General features: G+C 33.7%; 1 protein-coding gene across 3 annotated transcripts in view; it reads left to right on the top strand.

Moving 5' to 3' along the window:
* Positions 1–24,603, top strand: part of ci (transcriptional activator cubitus interruptus) — a 130,284-nt gene that overhangs the window by 22,867 nt on the left and 82,814 nt on the right. For 2 of the 3 annotated variants that reach the window (XM_073089657.1, XM_073089655.1), the window contains exon 2: positions 17,428–17,457. The exons of the other annotated variant lie outside the window; for it this stretch is intronic. The gene's annotated coding sequence lies outside the window, so the exon portion shown is untranslated. The remainder of the gene's footprint in view (positions 1–17,427; positions 17,458–24,603) is intronic. 3 annotated transcript variants of the gene reach the window in all.

Here is a 24,603-nt window from a genome sequence, read left to right as displayed (position 1 = left end):
GCAAAAAGTAATGTCGAAACATTTAAAAATCATAAAATTGAATAATTGCACGATTCGTGCAAATCCGCGACGGGAACTTATGGTAATAATAATCATACGCACGATTAGTGTGCGCAAATTGATAGGTGTGAAGAGTGCGGACGTAAAATGAGACGTTTATGACGGCTTCTTGTTCGTCGACGTGGGCAAGTCAGTTTGCGTAACGCCCCCATGAATATTGATGAATCGATTGATGTGTTCAAATGATGTATGTATGTATGTCTGTTTTAAAATCGCATTTTACTAATGTTGTGATATCGTAAATTTGGTAAAACACCGTAAAATTTTCAATTCAAAATCAAGGTATATATGTAGGGACAATTGACTTTGATACTGCTCAAGTGATTGAATAGAACTTGTAAGTAAAAATTATGAAAATTGCTTAGGTTTATGCTTTAAAGAAAATCTTTCGAGTATATAGAGATTAAAGTTTTCTCTAACAGATATTAAATGGATGTCATCAGATATTAAATAATTATGCTGAAAATCCATTTGATTTTCCAAATGCGGTAGTAATTGGGGAAGTCCACCTTTCCCACTAACTTCACATTACTTAAGAATTTTCGTCACCAACTAAAATAACAATGATCATTTCTTTCAAATCAATTGTAGATAGGTTTGAAAGAATTGATAGTTCAGAAAAAGACGGTATAATGTAAACACTGAATACGTTGAATAATATGAAGTGTTATTCTCGTTGCTTAATCACTTCCTTCGGGCTATTAAGCTACATTGTGTCCGGCGTAATTTAAAACGACGCACTATAAAACCTCGAACGTGGTTTAATGATAGTGATGTGCTCTCGGCCCTGTATAATTTAGTAAGGATTGAGTTATTAGAAGTACGTCTGAGATACGATAAGTTGGTATTGTTGCTTCACTGTGTGAGGTAAACGATAAACTAACTCAAATGAAAGTTGGATTAGTGGAAAATATAGCGTATGAAATTTCAAAGCTTTCGGAAATACTATTGGTTGTAAGATCCGTATAATGTAATAAAATTAATATAATTTTAAAGATTGATATCTTGCTTTAAGTTATTTATGTTGTGTGATTATTTGCTTCTTTCATAACTTTGTGGAGATAAAAAGTTGTGAGAAAGGTTGCGAAATAATTAATTTCTGAAATTTAGGTACTCAAAAATCAGTGAAACTGATGAAATTGAATCAAAATGTTCAGTTGAAGGTAGACTCTACATGTTTTGAGGGCAATAGCTTACTCGCCTTTTACCTCATCAAAAACTTATCTTTTTAAGATTTTTCAGTCTTAGAAAAGAAGGAGCTGAGGAAATTCTAAAGATTAGACAGAAAAAAGACATCTTTTAATAATACTATTTAATAATCTTCAAGAACTAAGCCAGGCAGTACTTTTATATTGGTATGGATACTACTTGGAATAAGGCTTGGAATAAATTCCAGTTAAACTAATTAGGCTGATAACTGTTTAGCTATTATAGTGCTCCCCGCTACTCGTTCCCCGTTAACGATGTGACAACCGGGTAACAGTCAGTTTTTGGACATCTTAATGTGATTTTGATATGGACAGTGTTGAGAGCCTCAGATTTTTTCCGTACATTAACGTAGATTGAGTTTTCGTGGTAGTGCGTTCAATTAAGATATTTCAAATGTCTCGGTGACGAAATGAGGAAATTAGGGAATCGGTTGAATGTAAATTACTTTTTACTTCTGATTCTGTATATTTACATATGAATAAGTTTGGGTTCGTTCAAATGCTGTAGAATTTGAGCAGATACTTGTAGATAGTATGGGTAACCAGTTTTCATTGAAACTTTTTATTTCTGATATCCGCTTAGAATTTTTGATTCCGTAAATGTTCAGAGACACAAAGCTAGTGATGTACTTATAAAAAGGTTCCGCTCAGACTATGGTATATATAGGTTGGGATAAAAAAAAAAACAACAAACTCTCAAAAGAACATACGATAGAACTTGTATTTATATTGAGCTGAGAGCCATTGTTAAGCCACCTGTCACTCGTTCCTTGATTAGACAATTCCTAATGCAACCCGTATTCAGAATAGAGACAATCGACTTAATTGAGCGTCATACTATTTTTTCCTCTTACAAATTGCCTTATTATTCCGCTGATCCTTCGAGCCGGATCGTGGGCGTAAGTTTGTCGCTTTCTTACGACCCTCTTGAATTGATTACGTTTTTTATCTCGTATTGTAGGGTAATCACCGCATGTCTTTATCGTTCTTAATGATCTTAGATTAACATGTTCTGATGAGGCGAGCGTGCACTGAGATGACTGAGCCGAATTCTCAATTGTATTTGGGGCCATGTCGTTTAATATGCTTGAGGATAACTGTTTTAATTTCTATGAGTTTTATTCATGTATACTCGTATGTTAATTTCTTAAATGTTATGTAAAATGCTATTCATGATTTAGCTTTATATTTTACATAATAATGTCTAATAGTTTTATAATAGGGTCGTTTTCGCTTACATTTACTGTATATGTTTCATCGTTTTATTGACAATATTGTATATTATATGCATATTTAATATCATTTTAGTAATTTATTCATTGCTGGGCACTCGTATGTATTTACAAGGGTTTGTGTTTAGTTACTGTTTACACTCGACAAATTTCTCAACTTTGTCCATACAATAGTTATATTGTATCATTTTTTGCTTACTTCTCCGTTATATTCCTTAAGAAGATTCTTATTTAATAAAATATACACGACACAAAGAACTAAGGTTATTTTATCGATATTAAAGACTACATAAGCATAATTTGATGCGTATCTTAATCTGATGCTGACTTTTCTAATAACAATTTAATTTCGTGGATCCTGTTCAACAAAATGATTCCGATGAGCATTCCTTAGAATAGCGGTACTTTCTAAATTATTAAGAAATAATTTATTTTTGGTTCGAGCACGTATGGGACAGAAAGCTTAGTCATCGTCCGGGTTGCTCAAGGGTGTACTAATGATCACGTGAGTTGCTAGTTCGGTATTGGAAAACAATTAATTAAACATCCAACGGCTTAAGACTACAAAACCGATGGTTTTGGAGTTTCTAAGTATCTGTTAATTGATCGAATTCCCAAAGGCAAGTGATGTTGGTGTATGTTTACATAAAAGTTTGTGGGCGGGTTAGGTAGATATACATATTTATGTAGGTAGAATCGTGGAAAAAAACGAATGCTCCGTAATTAATTGTACTAGACTTTTACTAAAAGTTCGTAATTTTAAATACAGTTAAAATATTATAAATACAAAACGAATTATGTTAATAAAAAATGTGGAGTATCTAAAGGTGAATACGACTTGGTTGAAAACATAATAAGTAATTATTTATACATAGACATAGACATAGTTATAATTGAACTAGATTAATCCAAAGCCTTGACAGAGTTACTTAACATTTCCAGACCCGAAACAAAAGCATCTAAATATTTAAATTCGAAAGCAGACCGCGAAACGAGTCCTAACGAACTGGAATACCTTTTTAATTCTTTTTCTACGCTGGCAAGACAGCATGTCGGCGCACGAGTGTTCCTTCGGGCGATTTGGGTATTTTTTTTATTCCTCGCCAACGTGGGTTGGTGCTGTTTTGTGATGGTTGGGTTTGGGATTGATTGGATTTAGTTGAAGTTAATTCTTGCTTTGGGAAAAGTGATGGTAATTAAATTTGGAGAAAACATTTTTTTTTAATTCAATAGATTTCTTAAGTAAAAGATATTAGATATGAAATAGATAGTTTAGTATTAATCAAAAAGGCGAAGACAATCCAAAACTTTTGAGTACCAGTAATCTTATTAACAAGAGCTTTTTTAATGTCTCTATACAATCTTTCTTTTTCAAGAAAACTGTAAATACTGTTAATACACTGCAAAACTTTCCCTTCTATGTTTCAAAATTCAGTATCAGTCATTTTGTGAATGTTAAATCTCCTTTATATTCCCAAACCGCTGTGAGGCGAAGCAGCAACAACCCGATGTGGTTGCCCTCGCCCGAGCTTGTTCTTGCGGGTAATGGCTTCATTAAACCACTCGGAATCTCGGAAAGCTTGGCCTGCAAAAACTGGCCACACTTATAACCCGCCGAGATTGGGATGCACAGAAATTTCACGTGTTTCACCACTATATAATAATAATAACGCACAATCCAAATTGTTAACGTAATCGTTTCTGAGTTATTACGCAATTATGTGCTCAGATTCGAGGGTTTTGAGACAGCTTGTAAGGTTACTGTTGAAATTTGATTTTATCCGGTCAGGAGCGTTAAGGGCGTTTGACAGTATTTAAATGTCTTCATGCTGCCCAATTTTAAGTCACTGATATATATATTTTTATATGAGTAGTATAATAGAATGCAGTCCACATGATGGTAAGTTGCTACTATGGACATATGAAATCAACCCCAGATCGGATTATATATTCCTACCTGAGGTCGACCACAGGTGCGTCGCTACCTCTGAGGACTAAGCTGGAACGCCTCGGAAAAGCATCACTCCCTTCAAACCAGAACAAAGCGCTTGTCACTACTGTTAATAGGCATAAATAGGCTTGGCGGTGCCGCCGCCGGAGTCGAACCACAAAGGGTTATACCCACCTTCTAAAATAATTAATCGGCGAATTCTCTACTGTTTAAGTGCCAATTTTCATCATCAGTCATGGAGGTCCTCAAGCGGGTTCGTGTAATGACAGGCTCTCGTAAATTCGTTGAAGAATTACCTTCGAATTTCTTATTTTAGTATCTGGTTTGAAGCGCAATTCGTTTTATTTTGCGCCTTGTAATTAGGTATGCGGCACGGTATTTTTTCGGAGAAACGGCAATTTGTTACCGCGGAAATATGAGGAACAATAGATGTGACAGCTAATTAGAGGATGCTAACGAAGTTTATATCAATCAAGTTGATTTAACTTTTGGACGGGAGACTGTTTGGTTTGAGGAACTGTTTTAGTGATTTAGGTTTTCAAAAGGGAGTAAGTATTGCAGTACATATATCTAATTATGATGACATTATTCATGAAGTAAAAAAGTTCATTATGAACAACAAATACAATTTTTTTTTCATTGTCAATTTTCCGCAGTATTCTAAATAGTCCTAACTTTATTCCTATTCTGGTTTGAATGAAGAATAGAAGACTTACTCCGGCAACTTACTTCGCAGGTGCAGAATCTCCTCTTTAATGAAATTATTTAGAAATTAGGTTATTACTGGTACTAGTAGAAATGACCACATAGCATAAGAAAAATTAAATTTATAGACTAAGGAATTACATACAACAGTTTCCCTGCTGAGGCACTGACTGTGGACTCACCAAAAAGCAAAGCAAAAACTACGGAAAGATTTCTAAAGGGCTTATATCCGATGAACTTCTAAGAACGGATGTACATTCCTATTACACAACAAGATATTACCATCAGGTGAATTCAAAGTACTTGCTTTATTGCTGAAAAAAATGATATTAAGTAAAAACGTCAGATAGTTGTCGTAGACAAAACTGTTCGGCGAATGGTTGCCGCGATCCTGGACCTTACACAAAAGGTCCATTAATCTGAACGCAACATATGTTTATCTCTATTCAAGCATTGAAAAGGTGCAATAAATACAGTGGGTTGGCGTAGCAATTGAAACGTACACTACTTAATAAACGCCGCCATGCAAGTCGCTAGGGTTGGCTGTGGAAAGTTTTGTATGGAGTTTTATGTATGTACCCATTTTTTCCACGCTTTTATTTTTACTATTACGTCAAAAATACCATTTATGATTGTCATTAGATCATCTAAGGAACGTAGCGAATGTACTAAATTGTATCATCAATTTTACCTACCTATATACTCTGAACTTTCTAGTACTTAACAGTTATATTCTAAAATAAATAAGATCATCAAGCATCTATTGCTATTTGTGTTGGCTTCATCGATAATGGATTTAACAAATTTAATTAAGTTCCGTATTCATGAAATTCTAACTAACAACTGACTGTGTGTGACTTAGTTTATTAAGGGCAGTCGACAACCCTAAAATTTACTATACTTGGCGAAAATGATTTATTTACCTAACTCATTTCCAAGCTTGTAACCTTCACATAAATTAAAATTTAATTTATAATAGTAATAATTTTCAAAAAAAAATAATTTTGAAAAAATGATTATCGACAAGTCGACAACCCTACCCTCCACCGCACTTCACTCGGTGTGGCCGGCACGGGCGCAACCCGCAATATATGGTTTGCGACAAGTGCACTCCGATTTATCGATAACACGACGTTTTTCTGGCATGTTTACATCACTAGTCCCATTGTAATTTGTATTGCGCTGATTACGGAGTTTCTTGTTAATTTAGAGGTGTGATGCTTGAATAATATATGGTATGATCGACGCATAAATTGTGATATAGCTTATTTGCTAGTGAACAATGAGAAATTGTTATTAATACTTATGTTATATACTTAAAATAATAACTTAGTGACTTTATTATCGTACAAAACTATCCATTACCCACTTTGTTAAGTCTTTAAAAATGAGATGAGTTCTATCTCCTCTTCTCGCTTAAATTATTATGTGGAACAAATAATTCTTATACCTTTGAAAAACTTGAGATTTCTTCATTATGTTTTTCTTCAAGAGTGTACCTACTCTCGGTCAGATTTCCTCATATTGTTTTCGTACTTCTCTTTTAAAGCAAGTTCTAAAGCATTTTAAAAAAAAATCAGACTTAAATCAAACCCGAGACCTTCATACATATCCAAATTACATAAACCACCGATACGACCCGACAACATACTCAACTTTTTCGCACGTAAACAACACGCCTTAAACATTGCAAAAGCCTTTTTATCCCACACTTAACATACTTAATTCATCAGGCGTATACAATCGATGAGTAATCCGATGTACACAATAATCGATTCTTATTCTTTATTCGATTCGAGCAACACGTGTGGTCGATTCGAGATCGGGCCGGCGATATGGAGCGCCAATATGCTATAATAGCGAAGGGCCTGAGTTGTATTTACAGTGTCGGGGAGATTTATAAGTTAATACTGCACTTGGCCCTTTATTGTGCACATTATCGGGTTTGAGCGAGTAAACAAAGGGTTATGTAGTTCGACGGTGCTTAAAGGTACGTTTATATTTACAGACATGTAAAGTGCCAGGCACGAGGCGCATCAGACAAAACTATATTATCATTATATGCAATGGGTCTTATCGTCTCTATGCAGACATTGACTGTCAATATATTATATAGTAAAATGCGCTTTTTTGAATGTCTGTATAGTCCGCGCCAAACTGCTAGTGCGCTCTGAAGTTGTTGCGAGCAGGTGTAGTCATACAATTTCGTATGACGGCGCGATTCATATCTATATTCAGAGCGGTGTAGCAGTTTTACGCAGACTGTACCTACATATAAATGGGGACTGACAGGCTTATAACAGCAGAGTAGTGATTGTGAGATTTTCATTTAATTTTGATTATTATAATTAAGGACAATGTTGACAACCTCCGGCAGTCGTAATTATACGGGACTAAAACTTGGAGGGTTCGATAAGGCTTCCCTGCTTTGCTATTTTGCTAATACTGCTACTGCAAAAAGCAGTGTTTACATTGATGTAATTTGGCAAAAATTGAAGAGACGGTAGTACTATTAAAGTGGCACTACAAAGCATTCTGCCACCTCCGAAGTACATACTCCTCTTTATATCTAAAATTTTAGCACATTTTCTACTCCTGTATAATTTCTCTCTAGTATAGAGACGCTATTAGTCGAGTTCTTATTACCGTTCCAACCAGATTTACGACTATGTAATTCGAGTTTCTATGATGAGAGTTATTTATGAGTGGAGCAACTTTATCAACACGTTGATGTCTTGTTTTGATTGATCGGGCTTCTCTGTTACCACAGAAAGCTGTTAATCTATTACTTATAAAATATAATTTAAAATTAAGTTATTCGATACGTTTCTTTGATGGATGCTTATTATATTTTAAATCCATAGTTTGTTCCATTGTTTGGACTACATTCAGAGGTCAAACATTTCTGTTTGATTTACTAGAAATTAATTTATTCGAAGCTTTTAAGCGTTTATTATAAAATTTTAAATCTGTATTTTGTTATATTGTATCTCTTGTATTATGTATTGTATGTATCTCTTATATGTTTTTTATTTTGTTAATTTGTTCGATTTATTATCGAACTATTAGTCTATCCGTAAGACCATAGAAATTTACTGCACTTGGTTGTACGAATTTGTGACTACATCTTCGCAGGAGCATGTGTTTTTGGCAATATTCGAATTTAGAGGCATAGCCCTAGGGGCTATACCTCAAATTTCGGCTAGGGCTAGATTAGTGAAGCCCTATATCTAGCCCTTATTTCTCAAATTTACAACAATGAAACGAATTAAAACTTAAAGACAACATTTTCGTTTAACCGTATAAATACTGCCGCTAAACAAATCACAAACATTCTAAAAGCAAAGTATTTATCATTATATAAGTTATTGCTCCCAGCTTAAAGGCAACCAATTAACAGGTTTATAGAAATTATCCCTTTATCTCGGTTCACTTGTCGTATAGCGCTATGGTACATCTAGATTATATGATACACCTAGACCGAGTTCCTGGTTAGACGTTATCTAGAAAGTATGTACACGATGTTACAAGCCGCTTATAAGTGGTAAATTAGCGCTTATAAATATTACATGTGACTTATTTGTGGTCATTTTGGAGTCGTGCGGATTTTATATGATTTTTTTTTATGATTGTGTTATTGTTTGATTATTGAGTTAGTTAACTGTAGCATTGATTTTACACGCAAAATACACGGATTTGATTAAAAAAGTGACTTTTGTTTATTCTTTTTGGAATGTTTTCTCTATTAATGACACTCGTTACTTAATAATTTACTCAAACATTTTGGATTTTTAAAACAGTAAAGTAAATTATTTTTTAAGTTTATTTAAATCATGTTGTGTTATTCTTTGACAACTCGAATACGCTACATTCCTGCTTATATATGACTAATTAGTCGTTACTTTTTCTTAGTTAACGCTGTATTTAAGCCGTCTTGTAGCACCTTTACAACTTGTTCTAACAAGCTAAATAGGTACATAATTGCATATTGAATTAGTCATTTATGTTGAGATTTTTATTTTATTTGCATTTAGTTTTAGCGGTCTTGTAGCAAGGCGCGATGCGATGTTACCTAGATGGGTGATAATGTTACTCTAACTAGTATCAAGTTCCTGCTAAGATCTTAATCGCGTTGTATTAGCGCGTTCCATTGATTGTGGTCTATGTGACGGGTTAAAGGCGATAAGTGCGAAAACGGAACAGAATCAAGTATCATTCTTAGTAGACATCTAGTGTCTTTTTATATATAGAAAAAATAGTTTTGTGTATTTTAAATCGCATTTTTTACTAAAATCTACTAATACTTACCAGTATAGTTACGTACACATGGGTAAGTAGAGAATACATCCATTATATTTATTTATATAAATGCGTTAATATTTACAATAACTTGAGGTTCACAGTTCAAATCCCAAGCAGGCGGATTTTGCGAAGTTCTGCGCGTATTAGATTTTAATTTTAACTTGTTTGAGTAAAAAATACACATCGTGAAATATACACATTATTATATTCTCATAGCTGTGAGGACTAGTGTAGTAGACTACGACTTGAAACCTAATTTTGAAAACAACCGTGCGTAGTAGGACAATAATGAGTTAATAAAATCATTGTTTGTATACATCGCATAATTACGTATTAACATACAATGTAAAATCGCCATTATTAATTACAATAGTCGCTCCGTAAAGTTTTTTGTACCACAACCCGTTCCTGCCGCTACAAGTCGCCTTAAACACTTATAAAGCATTGTGCTGGCACTTAATTAACCCTCCGTAGATTTATTACACCAAGTGTCCCTTGATGCGGTGACCAACCGGTTACCGAATCGATTTTTTTATCGGGGTTAATTGAAAAAATAGGGTAATTAAATTTTTAATTCAGGTGATATTTTGCTCAATCGATACGAATATACTTTTCGATATTAATGTATATCAATTTAATGGAGCTATTTAATTGACAGTATGTGCATCTGTGGATTTCGACGAGTAATAAAAATAACGGTGGATTAAAGTATTTAACCGAGTTAAGTAAAAACGTACAAGTTTACGGCACAATAAAACTTAATTAGAAATTAAATAGATAATTTTTAACGACACCGAATATCTAATTAGTCGGTTTAACCTAACTTTAAACTAATGGTTATTCTTGACATACTTTGTTCGTAAACCGAATGCTTTGTCACGTTTTCTTGCAAATGATACTAAAGCTAAATACCAAGGAGACAAAAGTTATTAGTACCTTTTTTTTTAAGCTGCCGATAATTAAGGCTGGTAACACACGATCGACATTGAGTTTAAATGGTCGATAGTTCAAATTGGCAAACGTCGTCGATTGTCGCCGGCAGCACAGCCACATCGACTGTTGATAGTTTCCGCCTTTCAGGAACCATTGGAGCCTATGATCAACATGGAATATCGCTCGTGTTTTTTTTATAATATAGGAGTAGCAGAGGAGCATGCAGTCCACCTAATAGTAAGTGCTACTGCCGCCCATGGATATCTGTAATAGATACCTGAGATAGGATACAACCTCAGATAGGGTAAGATATTCCCACCTTAGGTCGTCCACAGATGCGCCGCCACCCCTGAGGACTAAGCTTGAATGCCTCGGTAAAGTATGTTTCGCTTACCACACCCTTCAAACCAGAACACAGCAGCGCTTAACACTGCTGTTAAGAGGCAGAAATAGGTGTGGCGGTGGTGCCGCCGGAGTTGAACCACAGTGTGTTCTACCACCTTCAAACAGGGTGTTACAGGTACTTATCAATAATAATCTAATAAACTATACAAGCTACTATTTGGGACAAGTGTAATGACTACTGAAATATTAACTTACTTTAAAGGTGGTAGAACCCTTTGTGGTTCGACTCCGGCGTCACCACCGCCACACCTATTTCTACCTAATAACAGCAGTGTTAAGCGCTGCTGTGTTCCGGTTTGAAGGGTGTGGTAAGGGAGAAAGACTTTTCCGAGGCATTCCAGCTTAGTCCTCAGGCGTAGCGGCGCATCTGTGGCCGACCTCAGGTAGGAATATCTAATCCTATCTGGGGTTGATTACAAATGTCCATGGGCGGCAGTAGCCACTTACCATCAGGTGGACTGCATGCTCGTCTGCTACTCCTATATTATAAAAAAAAAAAAAAACACCTTCAAACAGGGTGTTACAGGTACTTATCAATAATAATCTAATAAACTACACAAGCTACTATTTGGAACAAGTGTAATAACTACTGACATATTTACTTACTGCTGCTATAAACTACTGAGATACTTTACTTAGTTACTTACTACTGCTATAAAGTATATAATTTCCAACTGGTTGAAATTAAGCTGGATTAAATAAATCGACACTTATAAAAGCTATCTGAGTTACTTAAAATAGAACTTTGTTAATGCAAGTATTTTTAGTCCTTAAGAGAGATATCTCAAGGGCTTAATGCTTATCGATTAACTTGGAGTAGTTATAACGAAAGTATTTTAATTAGGTAGCTAGAAATAGTACTCACGTTTTTGGACCTTTTTTGTCCACTGCTGGGTACAAGTTTCCCACAAGTGGGTTATTACAGGTAAGGAATTATTTGATAAAATCTAACGTTTGCTATCCAAGGGTACTAGGATTGACAGTTTAAAGTGCTTCTTGAAGTACAGAAGTGCGCATGCTTAACCACTAATGGTCACCCATCTTACTTTCGACTACACCTCACGTTGCTTAACGTTGTAGTTTACATTACGGAATAGAATCAAGGAACAATACGCACTTTAGAAAAATAAAGTATTTAAAATAAAAACAAGGTTACACATTAATACATATAAATATTTTACTTTCCTGTTTTTATTAAATAAACACGTCACAACATTCAATAGAAATATTCCATTACGCATAATAATTGAGGAAAGTACCTAATAACTTAACCTTAACCAATTATAAGAAAATAAACATAAACAAACAAAATGAACAAAACATGACAAAATCAAAAATATTATTTTAGTCTTATTATTGTACCGCAATTGACGTATTTTATTATGTACGGGTTACAATCCGCGGTTTTTATTTCAGTCCGTTTAGTCGTAACCACGATTCATATAGATTGTAGAACTAAATAAAATAAAACCGCGTATCGTGTATAACCGCCACATATAGGCTAATTATTCTGGCATATTTTTCCTATGCTGACACCGGATCTTGACTTTTGCAGTTTGCTTTGCCGTCTTACGAGTTTTTGATCAGGTCACGCGCCCTGACGTGTTTAACATTTGTACCCATGACTAAAAGTGAACAACGCCGCTAAAGAAGTGTTCACTTTAAAAACTACTGAAATAAGCAAAACGTATCTCAAATAAATACTCTTACTTATTAAAATCAAAATTATAGCATCCAATTACACCTGCCAAAACAATCTAAAATCATTCCATTAAGTAAAGGCGAGAGCACACTCCCGGTAAAGGCGGGTCCACACTCGCTGATAATTAAAGAGCCCGAGATGATAAATAACGAACTGTCCGAGTTTTTACCGCAGATGTCATTATCTCCGCCGACTCTATCACCCGTCACTCGATTACGGCGCTCGGATTTATATAGAGCTGCTTGGATTTATACAGGACTTTAGATTTTTGAAAGTACATTTTTTATGTTGAAATGTGTTCCATTTCTAGTGCGTTTTGTAGATTTCGATATCGGTTAAAATTGTAACAAAGAAACGTACTTTTTTATTCTTTGTTTTATATTCATTGAATTAACTTCATGCGATTTATGTATAGGTATAGTGGTTTAATCAGAACACTACATATTATTTTTCTTACTTTATAGTAAGGTCATAATTAATACGAATTTGAAATATATCTTTTGTTAAAATTTATTCAGGAATCTATTCAGAATAAGTCTTTGTCACTCCCAAAAACTGTATTTCCTGTAAACTGTATGTAACCTAGTTTGAACTAATAAAATGGATTAGGTAGTAACAGCTCTATATATTATTCACAAGCAATGCGACAGCGTAGCGCATGTATAATCGAGTCGCTCTTGATGAGACGACGGTACCAGCTTTTTTGTCGTCACCAATGCATCCACGACCCGGTGATACATTTAGAGCTTACGACTGCTACACGACTCCAATGCGACATTGCGTGAACAATACCTAAACAATTAAGTCACATAAAACGTAGTGATGGGCGAAGGGGCAAAAGGAATAATAGGGGTATAATGAAATTTAAAACTATGTTTGTAAAAAAAGGATTTGTCAATTGTATTAATTTTGGAGCGGTTAAGTTCGTCTTAATTCATCCGAATTCACCAATTGGACAAAGTTGTAACTAACGAATCAAGATCGTGTGTCCTAAAAGTTCACTTTTTTCAACCTGACAAAAACCGAAAGGGAAACAAATAATTATAATTGACCGTAAAAAATGTCACACGATTGCCTTAATGCGGGTCGCTGTGTAATTGGTGTGTTTGTAGTCGTTTCGTGACGGCTGAAAAATTGTCAACATTAAGACGAGCGTGGGATGCGGCTTACGGCTTGCGGCTGCGGCACGCGTCACGCCTTCAAGTCGTAACGAGACTGAGGACATTTGAAAATTCCTATATATTTTTATAACTTTAAAAATTTTATCTTTGAATCGAATTCTTCAGACCAGTATCCTCTGTTAGAATTAATATCAAAATAATGCAAGTTTAAATATTTTTATTATCTGCTGTGTATACAAGAAATTATTCTGTCACTTATCTGTATGTGTTTATTCTGTGGTTTCAAATAAAATATATTTACTCTATGCCCAACAGCTACGCGTTTTAATACGTTTGTATTTTTAAGACTAGACTAGTAGTAAGATAGTTTTAATATTGTGTAGTACTCGTATCATTTATCGAATATTATAAACTAACAGTATAATGAATAATTCGTTGGGACCCAGATGAAATGATTACAACCAGTGCAACAGTTAGCAATCCTGGACAGTAGTGACAGCAATAAAATAAACGTGCTCGATTTTCTTTATATCATTTTTGAGTGACGAACAAATATATTGGTCTGTTAAATTGAGAATTGTAGGCTTAAGGTTACGATGACGTGCATCGTTGTAATAGATCAATGCGTTAACATGGTAACAAAGGATTTTAGCTTCAACCTTTGATCCATTTATTTGTGACAGACTCACGCAACTAAAGAATTATAGCTCCAAAAATAAAATATAAGCTCAATTATAGTCACATTTACCGCGTAACTCGCAGTCATTTTTACTAGTTATCTCATAATTGTCGTGTCATTACGTTGCTACACGCAAAACAATTAAGACATAATGTTATAATAACCGTACTTGATAACAAACTGCTTTTAAAAGATAACGTTTGTTTACGTTGCACTTCGTTTAAAAATACATTATCTTAACATAAAAGGTAAACAAAGTTAGCTATTTGTCATGTGTCACAGCATATAAATGCTATTTGTCGTTGCATTAGCGATTATGCTATTTTGATTAAATATAACAGTTATAATGCATGCAAAAATATCATTAGTTTTTTAAACTAGTCACAGCTATTAATAAAATGAATTGCAATAATAAATAGCGGTTTCCTATTCGGTGTTAAATAAAATGAATTTGAATTAAAAATGCTTGGATAATATATTGATGCTGTTATAATTGCAATATAACGGTTATTTGCTAAGATATTTATTTTTCATACTCACAAGAGGAAAAAATGTTTATTTGTGTACTGATAATATTAAAATGTACTGAAGCTATTAAGATTTAATTCACAAAAACGGTAGACTACTTTTAACTCCTATAATATTAATGCTTTCTGTATAAGAATAAAAAAAACGTATAAAGGGAATAAAATTTTCCGTATGAACTTACTTAAAACTCTCATTAGAAGAATTAGACTGAAAGAAATGTATTTCATTTGAAGAAAAACTGTTAAGACTAATCTGAAGACCGGCAACGGTGACCAAAACCATCCATTCCTTCCATCCGAGTCTTCTTGTCCAGTCTGAGTTTTGAGCTCGCCAAACCCGGCGAATCTGGCAAGGCTACCACTAAATACCATTAAAAAAAAAACGAATGTGAAATGTAGTAGTAGAGAAAGTCTGATTTGCATTAGCAGTCTGTTTAGTAAGTACGCGAGGATTAGACCAACCGATCCCCATTCGCCTCAAGCAGGAATTAGTTTAATGAGCCCGTCGCAGTTTGCACTGAACCAGACATTTTACGGAAACGGTAAATGTATACATATATATAAACATGTTTGTATAATCTGTCTGTAAAATACACAAAAAATGGTTTTTACGATACTCGAACTCACAATGAGTTACTTTTCTATTTCTGTCGCTACGACATATGTATATATGTATTTCCAAACAGTTCAAATGTTTTTAAGATATCCTTTAAATCAGTAGTTTTTTACATTCTCGTAATTCTGTCTCTTCATTTATCTGTGTCTTTTTTAATATAAATTGTTTAACTAACATTTTTACATCGATTATTCATTTTAAAGGCCAATTTAAAACAAAAGTTTTGTATATTAATAATTAAAATAATAGTACCTTTTACCTAACTTAGTGAATTTATAAAAAAGATAGATAAATAAAAGAAAGAAACTAAATTATTTCATAAATACAAAGTAGTGCGCTTTGCACACGAGCGGAACCAGAATCTATAGTGTAACTCTGTAATAATTTAAAAACATTTGAAGACTGGTATTATAGGTAGAGTTGAAGACTCAATTTCCTCATAGTAGTATTACTTACATTTCTAGGAATGCTAAACTGTACCTTGAATATCTTACTTATAGCTCAGGAGTTGTATTATTTCTTTACTTTAAGTACAGTGAGTCATAGATATTAGTAACTAGTCTAATTTGTATAGGAGTCTTACAAGGAAGACCTTTTGTGGTGTTACTTTTGAGGATTTAATTTGAATGCCGTATCATTTTTATGAAACAGCAGCAAAGGACGGTCCGTGATTGTCACTGCCTTCCATTGACTATAGGCAACGAAAAACAGGGTTTTAGAATATACCTGTAGCCACGCTATTACTAACTTTAATAAATAAGAACACAGTAGCACTTGACTGCTATAATGCAGAAAAGGGTGTAGCGGTGCCACAGTAAATAATCGAACACTATGAAGACATTTTACTCCTTTAAAATATGTAGATGTAGGTACACTTTTTACTAATATTATAAACACGAATGTTTGTAAGAATGGATGGATATAAGTTTGTTACTCTATCATGCAAAATATACTGTATGGATTTGGATGAAATTTGGCGTGTAGATAGTTTAGAACCCATATTAACATATAGGATACACTTTTCCGTAAACGAGACCCACGCAAGCGAAACCACGGGCAAAAGATAGTCGTACATAAACAATCCAAAATGAAATTTCAAGAGAACTCCAGTGTTTCTCACTCATAAACTTGATTAAGAGCATTTTAACCCATCATTAAATGTTAATGGAAAGCTTATGCAAAAACGATAAATTACAACAAAACAATAAATATAGCTTGAGGACGAAACCGAAATGACGTATTAAAAAGTTTATAGTGGCACAAGTGCGTTAATCACACCTGGTACTTTAATGGCGATGTGACGGTCACATAAATCTGTACTGGTATTTAAATATTGATCTGTTATTGGTAAATGCAGCGTTATTGGTATGGATTGCGGATCATTTCTTTGGTCAGATGTTTTAAGATGGGATCTGAGGTTCAACTTCAGGTCTGGAAAGCTCCTGAGTTAAACGGAAGGACAGGGTGTTAAATCGACTATCATACTGCTGGAAGATCGGATGAATTGCTTTGATGATTCTTGGCTAGGATGCTCCAACTTGAACTTTTACGTTTCGGTAGTCCGTTAGTGCAGTTCAGCTCATGGTCCTTTAGGGCGGCTTCAGGTTTCTCCATGCCACTGATGTAGGGACTTCGAACTCTTTCAAAACAATAATATGAAAGTGGTTTTTTCGAAACTGAATTTACTTTCGAAACTAAACTTAGTTGACGTATAAATAGAATTTGTGTCCGGAAATAATTTTCTTTGTAAAATATAGCCATTATTTACTACTGGTAAACGCTTCGTAAGGACAAGTTTCAATCTCAACCCAGAACTTATAAAAACACAAACTGTCGTAAAATGTTAAAACTATTTAAAATCTCTGATCATTTCCAATTGTATACAATTCAGATTATTTTAGACTTTAAGCTCTTCACTATAAGATATGCGATGTCTTTAAAAATGGCTTTTAAACATATAATTATAAAGACATTATGTTTTTACAGATTGTGATGAAGACGTGAGGCGATATTGCGGTGAGTTTGCATTATTTTAATCGATTTTTTCTTGTAATACATCGAAATATTTGCACATTTCTGAGATTCGAGTCACTTTTGTTTTATTTAAGTACTTATCCTGAATGCATTATATTTAGGGCAGAAACATATGTTTTTCGTGGAATCTTAAAGAGTTATGAGGCCGAAAAAAATATTTTTGGTGTAATTAAGGTTTGGCATTTTGTCCAAATGTCTTAATAAGCCTGTCCACAATCATTGCCCACGGATTCACTCTGCTGTGGATGTGAACTGAACACCCAAACTCAAAACAAAAATATTTTATTACATAAAGGTGCTATAACCCTTTCTGGTTCAACTCCGGCAGCACCACCGCCACACCTATTTCTGCCTCATAACAGCACTGTTATGCATAGCTGTGTTCCGGTTTGAAGGGTGTGGTAAGGGAGACATACTTTTCCGAGGCGTTCCAGATTAGTCCTCAGGGGTAGCGGCGCATCTGTGGCCGACTTCAGGTAGGGATATCTAAACCTATCTGGGTTTGATTACAGACGTCCATGGGCGACAGTAGCCACTTACCATCAGGTGAACTGCATGCTCGTCTGCTACTCCTATATTATATATAAACATATATTTTTAGTGGAATCGGGAACTCTGTGGCAGGTCAGTAAAATAGACCGCCACGCAAATCTTCAACTATATAGATTGATTTTCAAAATAGACTTTTATAAAATAGATGGTAAGTCCACTGCTGCAAATAGACATCTGTAATAAGCCCCAAATATGGTTGTACTTATCTATACTTAATTGCTTACAACTTTGGAAACGTTTAATAGTAAGTTAGAAGGCGTTGTATAAATTCCTATTGTACTTAAATTAGTTACATTTCTTTCAAAAACAATAACATACGATACATAACATAACATTGAATTTCTTTCATTTATAGAGCAAACAAAATAACACAGCATGACTAAACGTACGAGGAATGCACCGATGCGTCAACTGTAGCATTATTGATAAAATTGCAATTGAATTGCATCGCGTATAAATCAACCATTTAGGCTAGGTTTGTACTTGGCGTTTTCGCGTTTTTACTGGAGGATAATTTATTTACCATTTACACAGAAGATGATATAGAGCAATCTTGAAGGATAAATAAATAATATTTAAATAGTAGACTAATCCGCTTTGGGCTACACAAATAAAATATTTTTATAATAAAAAAAGAAAATTTAAGCAATCTTAACGTCACTGCCATTAATTCAATGAGTTAACATTAAAACCAGAATAACGAACGAAAACTTTGTATTTTACTTTCAGACTAGGGAATAAACATGAAAATATGTAACACTTAGGTTTTTTGTTAGCTCTGAAAAAGCTTCTTATCACTGACTGAACAAATATTATCGATCAAAATATTCACTATATTCTTTACCGTTGCAATAATAATATTTCAAAGTCGGCCACAAAACAGCCGCTATCTGATCGCTCAGTGCAGACACACCCTTAAGGCACTTAGTACTGGCTTCCAATTACGTCATTAATATACGAAATTGCACCTCTCCCGTTGGGCAAAGTTTAATGAAGTGTAATAAATAAAAGTAGAAAGGTAACACCTGCCAATCAAGCTAATGGTCTCACAGGAATGCGGCTTGCGGCTGCGGCTTACGGCTGCGGCCTTATGCCTTTGCGGCTGTCATTGCTCGTGTTATAAAAATATACATTGATTTATAAAAGTAACAATTTACTGTGATGACATATAAATTATGATTTGATGTCTTCTATTACATTTACGAAAAAAAATCAAAGCATATTAAAATATATTTACATAGTTATCAAAATATATGTAGGTATTCTGAAGTTAGTAACACAATCGTTAGTTATTTTAAATGTAATCCAACTTAATTATAACAAGTTTAAATGTACATCTTTATTTTCGTTTTTCCATTGTCCGACTTTTTAGTTTTGCAACACTCTTAGTTCAAACGATCTCAACAAAATTTATGAATAGACAATACTCAAACAAAAACACTTTAATCCATACTTAAAAGTATGCTCGCCAGCCGCATGGGTAAGAGCGCATGACGCAACGTCGCATGAACATTGAACGCATGGCGCAAAGCCGCATGGCTCGCTCGTAATTTATAGGTTAACAGGACATTCATTCCCTTGGCTACTTAATTTTGAATTATTAAAAGAAACTCGTTGCAAAGTGACGATACTTATTAACACAGCTTTTTGTTTTGTTAGGTAAGAACATTTTCAATTATGCCCACCGTCGGTAAACGATGCAAAAAGCCTTAATAAATACAGCCTGGGACTAGATAATGACATATATCTTTCACAATTCGTTCCAAGTGCAATAGATCTTGAGCGATCGTTATTAACTTTAGTATCCGTAAATTATAGTCAAAAGTTAATAGTATGATGAAATTATAACTTTGGATTATACTGTGGTGGTTTAGAGAAATCAAAGTATTAACTTTTTATGTAATAACAGTAGCAAAATACCGTTTATTTCCGTTAATGTTAATTTAGTCTTCTTTGTAGACTGGAGTATAATGTACCCTATTGCTTCCATATGGATTGTAGAGTGTTTATCTATAATTGTCCGAATGGAATCGTTTAGGGATGGACTTTCATTTTGGCTAAGTACGGGTTAGTAGACTGGATTTTTATAGCATTACTGTGATTGACGCATATGTAGCTAAATATTGTATAACTACATTTTTTATATTTTAGAGTAGTTAAGTGGATTATATTTTTAGAACCAATTATTACTTAATTTTAAATATTAATGTAATATAAAAAAACAGCTGGTCGTATGCGTTACATAATTTCAGGACTTTCTTAACAGCTGTATCTCAGACGTGTAGGTTTCCTGTACCTGTTAAATCCAGAAGAATTTATTTTAATGATAATAATATCAATTGTATGGCGATCCGTATGCTGAAGCGGTCACCATACCGGTCTGACACGCAGTGGGATCCGGGTCCGATTCCCTACCAGACAAATCTAAATAATTAATTTAGATTTCTGTTCTAGGTCTTAGTGTTTGTTTATTCGTCTTTGTATGTGTCCATAGCACCCAAGTCACACATCAAGCCTCAGTAAGGGACTGTCAGTTATCTACAATAGATCTTTCTCAAACAAAACTAGTCAGCCTCATCTTATTTAAAGTCGACATATCTAAGTGACATACGGATACAACAAGTAGAGTTCTTTACGACCGTCTGCATCCGTCAGTGGCTACAGGATGAAATCTGCATGACAAAGTCGGATTCCGATAACCCTTATCAGTATTCCAGTAGCATTTTACAGGACAGCTTAAATCATAAGTAAGCATAGAATAGGTTAGTATATAAATAAACTTACCTCCTTCGACTAAATATGAGATGTTTAGGTTATTTTTTTCGTTTAGGTTAGGTGACTAATGTAGTAGTTTTTTTCATAATCCTATCAAATTCTATTTTATTTATTTTTGGGTCAGATTTTGGATAGAAGTACATTATTGCAAAATATTTTTAGAGTTCACCTTTAAATTATTTATTTCCTTAGTTTTTTTCAACTGGTTAAGTTAGAAACATTGGGCGTTGAGAGCTTTCAAGCTTCCGAGACCACATTACTTTGTCACATAGTCATCGAATAGCAGTTGCTAGGCCTTGTCTAGAGGCCCTTTTGAAAATATTCACTTGTCGGTGGCGTAATAAAAAAATACTGACTGAATCGGCAGCTTTCTTTGCGTTTGAGCAGCGTGGTGAGGCATGCCCCAGGCTCGCCCAGTGCCCAGTTGTGGGAAAAAAGACAACACCAATAAACCGGCCTGTGTTAAGTAATCAACTCACATCTTGTCCATATTATTATGGAAATGAAAACATAATAGGTACTAATTACTTACCGTCCTCACAACTCGCCAGACTAGTCCGGGTTCGATCTCAGTTTTTCTCAATAACTCATCTTTATTCCAACGACGATTACAGACACATTAAGACATTTCTTTTAACTAGCAATAATTATCGGTACAAATAAATTAATTTAAATTTCAATGAAGAATCGTGATGTGATTTTATATTTCATTCACATGGTGTCGGAGCGAATAAATGTATAAATAAATGAAAATAAACAAGCGGGAGTACCGAGTTCGATTCCCGGAAAATAAAAAAAAATGAATCCTACACCCAGACCTAGAACATAAGTTAAAACGCATTTAAATGTCTGCTTCACCGGGAATCGAACCAGAACCTTCTGCATTACTACTATTTTGTAACCGCTGCGCAATGCCAGTCATTTGCAATTTATATATGCAGAAAAAAATAAAGCCGCATACCCAATCGTAAGTGTGGTCACGTTACCTTGTACATAATCATTAGTTTTACATGCGCAATTAAGTTTTTCTCATTCCAAAACACTACACGTAATATTTTGTAAAGATGCGCCTTTTATTATTCAAAAATTGTAATTGATCAAACGCAGCGCCGACCATTCTATTTTAATCGCAGGCATCGATAAATAGCAGAAAAAATATTATCGCTCAATTATATTCAAATTTCAAACGATTGAAAATAAGTATAACGTTATAAAATATTTTTAAATGTATATTTATTTTTTTAACAATTTAAATAAGCTCAAAAATATAATGTTATACTTGTAATAATATGTTGTAATAATGTGTGTTACATATGTGACGTGAGTTGCCGACTTCACACGCTGGTTATTAATAATCAATCGAATGTTTTGCGTACCAAAGATAGATATTTGACAATTAATTCATACTTCAAATTATCATATTTCGATCTTTTGTAGGATCTTTGTAAAATCCAGATAGATGGAGTTTTAATAACGGGAAAGGAACAACACATAGTAGTCGTATGATCTTCTATGATCACTCTTCAAGCTAAACGAATAGCTTACTGTTCCTTTTATTCTAGTTTTTGTCAACTACAAATAACTCCACTTTCATTCTCATACTAAAGTACTTCGCTCATATAAAAACCCTCTGCATATTTGATGCGTTCATAAAAATATTTTAAGATTACCCAGCGGTTATCTTCACGCAATTATGTACTTTATCAGCAAAATGTACCCACCTGCTACCCTTATCGTATCGTATCATACAAATGTCAATTGCTTACAAAAATATTGGCAGGATAATTGGAATTCACTTGTAAAAGTAATTAGTAAACCGTCGGGTCTCTTGAAAGATTTTTACCTTTTTATAACGTCTACTTTGTGTTTAATAGTTAACGGACATTCTTAAAGTTGTAAATGTAGGTTGAATAAACTAATAAGTAGTTTTTTAGAAATAAGTATGTTAAGTTGTCACAATAGACAGAGATCGGGACATAGTTGATTGGATCTAACAATAGAGCAACTTAATGAGACTAATAGTATTCATAGTACTCATAAATCCGCGGCTTTATATAAGATATCTTTGACTGATGCTATTCCAGATTCTGTATAATATACATTACTAGCTGACCCGGCAAACGTTGTGTTGACATATAAATAAAAAAATGTTAAGGGTGAACAACCCTTATCACTTCAGGGTATGAAAAATAGATAGTAGCCGATTCTCAGACCTACTCAATATCCATATAAAATTTGGTGAAAATCGGTAAAGCCGTTTCGGAGGAGTACGGTAACTAAAACTGTGACACGAGAATTTTATATATAAGAATTATTTGCTTTAGGTACGTAAGAACTGACACGCTTGTTATTTTAAGTACGTACTTTATACCTAAGAGCGTTTATTTTATTTTGGTTAATTATAAAGACAGATGTCTATGGGTAACACAGTAGCCGATCCAAGTTTGTAACTTGGCTTTGTTTATTTACAAATACATTTAATTCAATTCTACAATAATTACGTCGTTTGTGTAAAACGTTTATTTATACAACGTTACATGTTACTGTAGTAATGTATATATTACTTGTAATTGTCTAATTGTATTCCAAGAAAAAAGACAAAGAACAAGAATATTTTATTAGTCGTTACAATTATTATAATGGTTAGTGGTATAATTGGCCGTAAAAAAGACTCGCTCCATAAAATTGAAACTTGTTAAATAAAATAAACAAATTGCTGAGGGAAATGTTAAACCGTAAATTCTGGAGGAAATTGACCACTTTCGTTCCATCGGTAATTCAAAATTGGTCAAATTATATTATATTTAACATTTTAAAGTCATACATTTACTGTAAGTAACTGCGCTTTTGTTATGTCAAACTCTACTGTCAAAGAAGATACAATATCTTGTCAATTATTTATCATGATATTATAGGTAATATTTTTTAAACAAAACCGTCCAAACCTTGTACTAAAAGTTACCTGTGTATAAACGCATATTAACATTTATTCAGTTTGTTAATAATATTTAAAACGAATTAATGAAATTATTAAGATTACGTTTATCGTTGATTGACTTTCAAATAAATAAACGATTTCTTTATAAAACAATAACATATTTTTATAGAACAATATATATAAATGGCTGAGCATTATTAATAATGGTTTTTATTCATCCACTGTATCTAAGGCACACATATTTATAGTATACTTTCAAGAATCATGTATTACATTATTTATAATAAACATCATTTATTTTAAGCCGTTATTTTAAATAGCTGTTGTGTCTATCTAGCGGTCATATTAATTTAATATCGCAAAAATATCGTTACAACGATAACGTTATTCAACGGCTATATAACGTTATGATACTAATATAATTTTAATAGCTTAATAATGTTGTTAAATACATACATAATATCGTTAAATACAAGTTGACACGCTCGTAAAGTTGTTCGAGGAGCTAACAGTCTATAAACATTGCCGTAAATCTCTAAACTATTGTATCGTTGCCAATTTGAATTAAGATTTCCTTGTTTCTTTATTATTATAGAAATAGCTATTAATACGTTATAACAGCAGACTCAAGATTGAACTCTAATACAATTAGACAGTCAATTAAAATGTGTGCGCCTGACTTAAGAAGTTAGTTACAAATGACCACGGAGAGATGTGATTATTTAAATTCAGTTAAACGCTTATTTGTTATTTTTATTTAATTTATGTGTTATCGAATGTACGTAAAGAACAATTGATTCGGCAAACATTAATCAAGTCTATTTTCAAGATCATATGCAGGCGCTGTTGTACTTAAATATGTT

Source organism: Epargyreus clarus, unplaced genomic scaffold (assembly GCF_041222505.1).
Source record: "Epargyreus clarus isolate Ecla_fem2 unplaced genomic scaffold, WU_Ecla_fem_2.2 ptg000031l, whole genome shotgun sequence".
NCBI lineage: Eukaryota > Metazoa > Arthropoda > Insecta > Lepidoptera > Hesperiidae > Epargyreus > Epargyreus clarus.
Note: the sequence above shows the minus strand (reverse complement) of the source record. Positions and strands in the feature narration are given on the sequence as shown.